We start from the raw sequence: 6,000 nt of genomic DNA, 5'->3' as shown, positions 1-6,000 counted from the left end.
TATATGGCCTCATCCTGGTATATGGCCCCATCCTGATATATGGCCCCATCCTGCTACATGGCCCCATCCTGATATATGGCCCCATCCTGGTATATGGCCCCATCCTGATATATGGCCCCATCCTGGTATATGGCCCCATCCTGCTATATGGCCCCATCCTGGTATATGGCCCCATCCTGCTATATGGCCCCATCCTGATATATGGCCCCATCCTGTTATATGGCCCCATCCTGCTATATGGCCCCATCCTGATATATGGCCCCATCCTGATATATGGCCCCATCCTGCTATATGGCCCCATCCTGCTATATGGCCCCATCCTGGTATATGGCCCCATCCTGATATATGGCCCCATCCTGGTATATGGCCCCATTCTGGTATATGGCCCCATTCTGGTATATGGCCGCATCCTGGTATATGGCCCCATCGTGGTATATGCCCCCATCCTGATATATGGCCCCATCCTGCTATATGGCCCCATCCTGGTATATGGTCCCATCCTGATATATGTCCCCATTCTGGTATATGTCCCCATCCTGATATATCTCCCCATCCTGGTATATGTCCCCATCCTGGTATATGGCCCCATCCTGGTATATGGCACCATCCTGGTATATGGCCCCATCCTGGTATATGGTCCCATCCTGGTATATGGCCCCATCCTGGTATATGGCCGCATCCTGGTATATGGCCCCATCATGGTATATGCCCCCATCCTGATATATGGCCCCATCCTGGTATGTGGCCCCATCCTGATATATGGCCCCATCCTGGTATATAGCCCCCATCCTGGTATATGGCTGCATCCTGGTATATAGCCCCCATCCTGCTATATGGCCCCATCCTGCTATATGGCCCCATCCTGGTATATGGCCCCATCCTGCTATATGGCCCCATCCTGGTATATAGCCCCCATCCTGCTATATGGCCCCATCCTGCTATATGGCCCCATCCTGGTATATAGCCCCATCCTGATATATGGCCCCATCCTGGTATATGGCCCCATCCTGCTATATGGCCCCATCCTGCTATATGGCCCCATCCTGCTATATGGCCCCATCCTGGTATATGGCCCCATCCTGGTATATGGCCCCATCCTAGTATATGGCCCCATCCTGATATATGGCCCCATCCTGCTATATAGCCCCATCCTGATATATGGCCCCATCCTGGTATATGGCCCCATCCTTGTATATGGCCCCATCCTGATATATGGCCCCATCCTGGTATATGGCCCCATCCTGGTATATGGCCCCATCCTGATATATGGCCCCATCCTGCTATAAGGCCCCATCCTGCTATATGGCCCCATAATGATATATGGCCCCATCCTGGTATATGGCCCCATCCTAGTATATGGCCCCATCCTGATATATGGCCCCATCCTGGTATATGGCCTCATCCTGGTATATGGCCCCATCCTGATATATGGCCCCATCCTGCTATATGGCCCCATCCTGATATATGGCCCCATCCTGGTATATGGCCCCATCCTGGTATATGGCCCCATCCTGGTATATGGCCCCATCCTGCTATATGGCCCCATCCTGGTATATGGCCCCATCCTGATATATGGCCCCATCCTGGTATATGGCCCCATCCTGGTATAAGGCCCCATCCTGCTATATGGCCCCATCCTGAGATATGGCCCCATCCTGGTATATGGCTGCATCCTGGTATATAGCCCCATCCTGAGATATGGCCCCATCCTGGTATATGGCTGCATCCTGGTATATGGCCTCATCCTGGTATATGGCCCCATCCTGATATATGGCCCCATCCTGCTATATGGCCCCATCCTGATATATGGCCCCATCCTGGTATATGGCCCCATCCTGGTATATGGCCCCATCCTGCTATATGGCCCCATCCTGCTATATGGCCCCATCCTGCTATATGGCCCCATCCTGATATATGGCCCCATCCTGATATATGGCCCCATCCTGCTATATAGCCCCATCCTGATATATGGCCCCATCCTGGTATATGGCCCCATCCTGGTATATGGCCCCATCCTGATATATGGCCCCATCCTGGTATATGGCCCCATCCTGGTATATGGCCCCATCCTGATATATGGCCCCATCCTGGTATATGGCCCCATCCTGCTATAAGGTCCCATCCTGCTATATGGCCCCATCCTGATATATGGCCCCATCCTGGTATATGGCCCCATCCTAGTATATGGCCCCATCCTGATATATGGCCCCATCCTGGTATATGGCCTCATCCTGGTATATGGCCCCATCCTGATATATGGCCCCATCCTGATATATGGCCCCATCCTGCTATAAGGCCCCATCCTGATATATGGCCCCATCCTGATATATGGCCCCATCCTGGTATATGGCCCCATCCTGATATATGGCCCCATCCTGGTATATGGCCCCATCCTGGTATATGGCCCCATCCTGGTATATGGCCCCATCCTGCTATATGGCCCCATCCTGGTATATGGCCCCATCCTGGTATATGGCCCCATCCTGGTATAAGGCCCCATCCTGCTATATGGCCCCATCCTGAGATATGGCCCCATCCTGGTATATGGCTGCATCCTGGTATATAGCCCCATCCTGAGATATGGCCCCATCCTGGTATATGGCTGCATCCTGGTATATGGCCTCATCCTGGTATATGGCCCCATCCTGGTATATGGCCCCATCCTGCTATATGGCCCCATCCTGATATATGGCCCCATCCTGGTATATGGCCCCATCCTGGTATATGGCCCCATCCTGATATATGGCCCCATCCTGGTATATGGCCCCATCCTGGTATATGGCCCCATCCTGCTATATGGCCCCATCCTGATATATGGCCCCATCCTGATATATGGCCCCATCCTGCTATATGGCCCCATCCTGCTATATGGCCCCATCCTGATATATGGCCCCATCCTGCTATATGGCCCCATCCTGCTATATGGCCCCATCCTGGTATATGGCCCCATCCTGATATATGGCCCCATCCTGGTATATGGCCCCATTCTGGTATATGGCCGCATCCTGGTATATGGCCCCATCGTGGTATATGCCCCCATCCTGATATATGGTCCCATCCTGATATATGTCCCCATCCTGGTATATGTCCCCATCCTGATATATCTCCCCATCCTGGTATATGTCCCCATCCTGGTATATGGCCCCATCCTGGTATATGGCACCATCCTGGTATATGGCCCCATCCTGGTATATGGTCCCATCCTGGTATATGGCCCCATCCTGGTATATGGCCGCATCCTGGTATATGGCCCCATCATGGTATATGCCCCCATCCTGATATATGGCCCCATCCTGGTATATGGCCCCATCCTGATATATGGCCCCATCCTGGTATATAGCCCCCATCCTGGTATATGGCTGCATCCTGGTATATAGCCCCCATCCTGCTATATGGCCCCATCCTGCTATATGGCCCCATCCTGCTATATGGCCCCATCCTGGTATATAGCCCCATCCTGATATATGGCCCCATCCTGGTATATGGCCCCATCCTGCTACATGGCCCCATCCTGCTATATGGCCCCATCCTGGTATATGGCCCCATCCTGCTATATGGCCCCATCCTGGTATATGGCCCCATCCTGATATATGGCCCCATCCTAGTATATGGCCCCATCCTAGTATATGGCCCCATCCTGATATATGGCCTCATCCTGGTATATGGCCCCATCCTGATATATGGCCCCATCCTGCTATATGGCCCCATCCTGATATATGGCCCCATCCTGGTATATGGCCCCATCCTGATATATGGCCCCATCCTGATATATGGCCCCATCCTGGTATATGGCCCCATCCTGATATATGGCCCCATCCTGGTATATGGCCCCATCCTGGTATCTGGCCCCATCCTGCTATATGGCCCCATCCTGCTATATGGCCCCATCCTGGTATATGGCCCCATCCTGCTATATGGCCCCATCCTGCTATATGGCCCCATCCTGATATATGGCCCCATCCTGGTATATGGCCCCATCCTGATATATGGCCCCATCCTGGTGTATGGCCCCATCCTAGTATATGGCCCCATCCTGATATATGGCCCCATCCTGCTATATGGCCCCATCCTGATATATGGCCCAATCCTGGTATATGGCCCCATCCTGATATATGGCCCTATCCTGCTATATGGCCCTATCCTGCTATATGGCCCCATCCTGCTATATGGCCCCATCCTGGTATATGGCCCCATCCTGATATATGGCCCCATCCTGGTATATGACCCCATTCTGGTATATGGCCCCATCCTGGTATATGGCCGCATCCTGGTATATGGCCCCATCGTGGTATATGCCCCCATCCTGCTATATGGCCCCATCCTGATATATGGCCCCATCCTGATATATGGCCCCTTCCTGGTATATAGCCCCATCCTGATATATGGCCCCATCCTGATATATGGCCCCATCCTGGTATATAGCCCCCATCCTGCTATATGGCCCCATCCTGGTATATGGCCCCATCCTGCTATATGGCCCCATGCTGATATATGGCCCCATCCTGGTATATGGCCCCATCCTGGTATATGGCCCCATCCTGCTATATGGCCCCATCCTGATATATGGCCCCATCCTGGTATATGGCCCCATCCTGGTATATGGCCCCATCCTGCTATATGGCCCCATCCTGCTATATGGCCCCATCCTGCTATATGGCCCCATCCTGATATATGGCCCCATCCTGGTATATGGCCCCATCCTGCTATATGGCCCCATCCTGGTATATGGCCCCATCCTGCTATATGGCCCCATCCTGGTATATAGCCCCCATCCTGCTATATGGCCCCATCCTGGTATATAGCCCCATCCTGATATATGGCCCCATCCTGGTATATGGCCCCATCCTGCTATATGGCCCCATCCTGATATATGGCCCCATCCTGCTATATGGCCCCATCCTGGTATATAGCCCCCATCCTGCTATATGGCCCCATCCTGCTATATGGCCCCATCCTGGTATATAGCCCCATCCTGCTATATGGCCCCATCCTGCTATATGGCCCCATCCTGCTATATGGCCCCATCCTGATATATGGCCCCATCCTGCTATATGGCCCCATCCTGATATATGGCCCCATCCTGGTATATGGCCCCATCCTGATATATGGCCCCATCCTGGTATATGGCCCCATCCTGATATATGGCCCCATCCTGGTATATGGCCCCATCCTGCTATATGGCCCCATCCTGATATATGGCCCCATCCTGATATATGGCCCCATCCTGCTATATGGCCCCATCCTGATATATGGCCCCATCCTGATATATGGCCCCTTCCTGGTATATGGCCCCATCCTGATATATGGCCCCATCCTGGTATATGGCCCCATTCTGGTATATGGCCCCATCCTGGTATATGGCCGCATCCTGGTATATGGCCCCATTCTGGTATATGGCCCCATCCTGCTATATGGCCCCATCCTGCTATATGGCCCCATCCTGCTATATGGCCCCATCCTGCTATATGGCCCCATCCTGCTATATGGCCCCATCCTGCTATATGGCCCCATCCTGGTATATGGCCCCATCCTGATATATGGCCCCATCCTGGTATATGGCCCCATTCTGGTATATGGCCCCATCCTAGTATATGGCCGCATCCTGGTATATGGCCCCATCGTGGTATATGCCCCCATCCTGATATATGGTCCCATCCTGATATATGTCCCCATCCTGGTATATGTCCCCATCCTGATATATCTCCCCATCCTGGTATATGTCCCCATCCTGGTATATGGCCCCATCCTGGTATATGGCACCATCCTGGTATATGGCCCCATCCTGGTATATGGTCCCATCCTGGTATATGGCCCCATCCTGGTATATGGCCGCATCCTGGTATATGGCCCCATCATGGTATATGCCCCCATCCTGATATATGGCCCCATCCTGGTATATGGCCCCATCCTGATATATGGCCCCATCCTGGTATATAGCCCCCATCCTGGTATATGGCTGCATCCTGGTATATAGCCCCCATCCTGCTATATGGCCCCATC

Source organism: Phyllobates terribilis, unplaced genomic scaffold (genome assembly GCF_046119375.1).
Source record: "Phyllobates terribilis strain yellow unplaced genomic scaffold, ASM4611937v1 Scaffold_4__5_contigs__length_816908805, whole genome shotgun sequence".
Lineage (NCBI taxonomy): Eukaryota > Metazoa > Chordata > Amphibia > Anura > Dendrobatidae > Phyllobates > Phyllobates terribilis.
The sequence above is the reverse complement of the archived record's forward strand: the minus strand, read 5'-3'. Positions refer to the sequence as shown.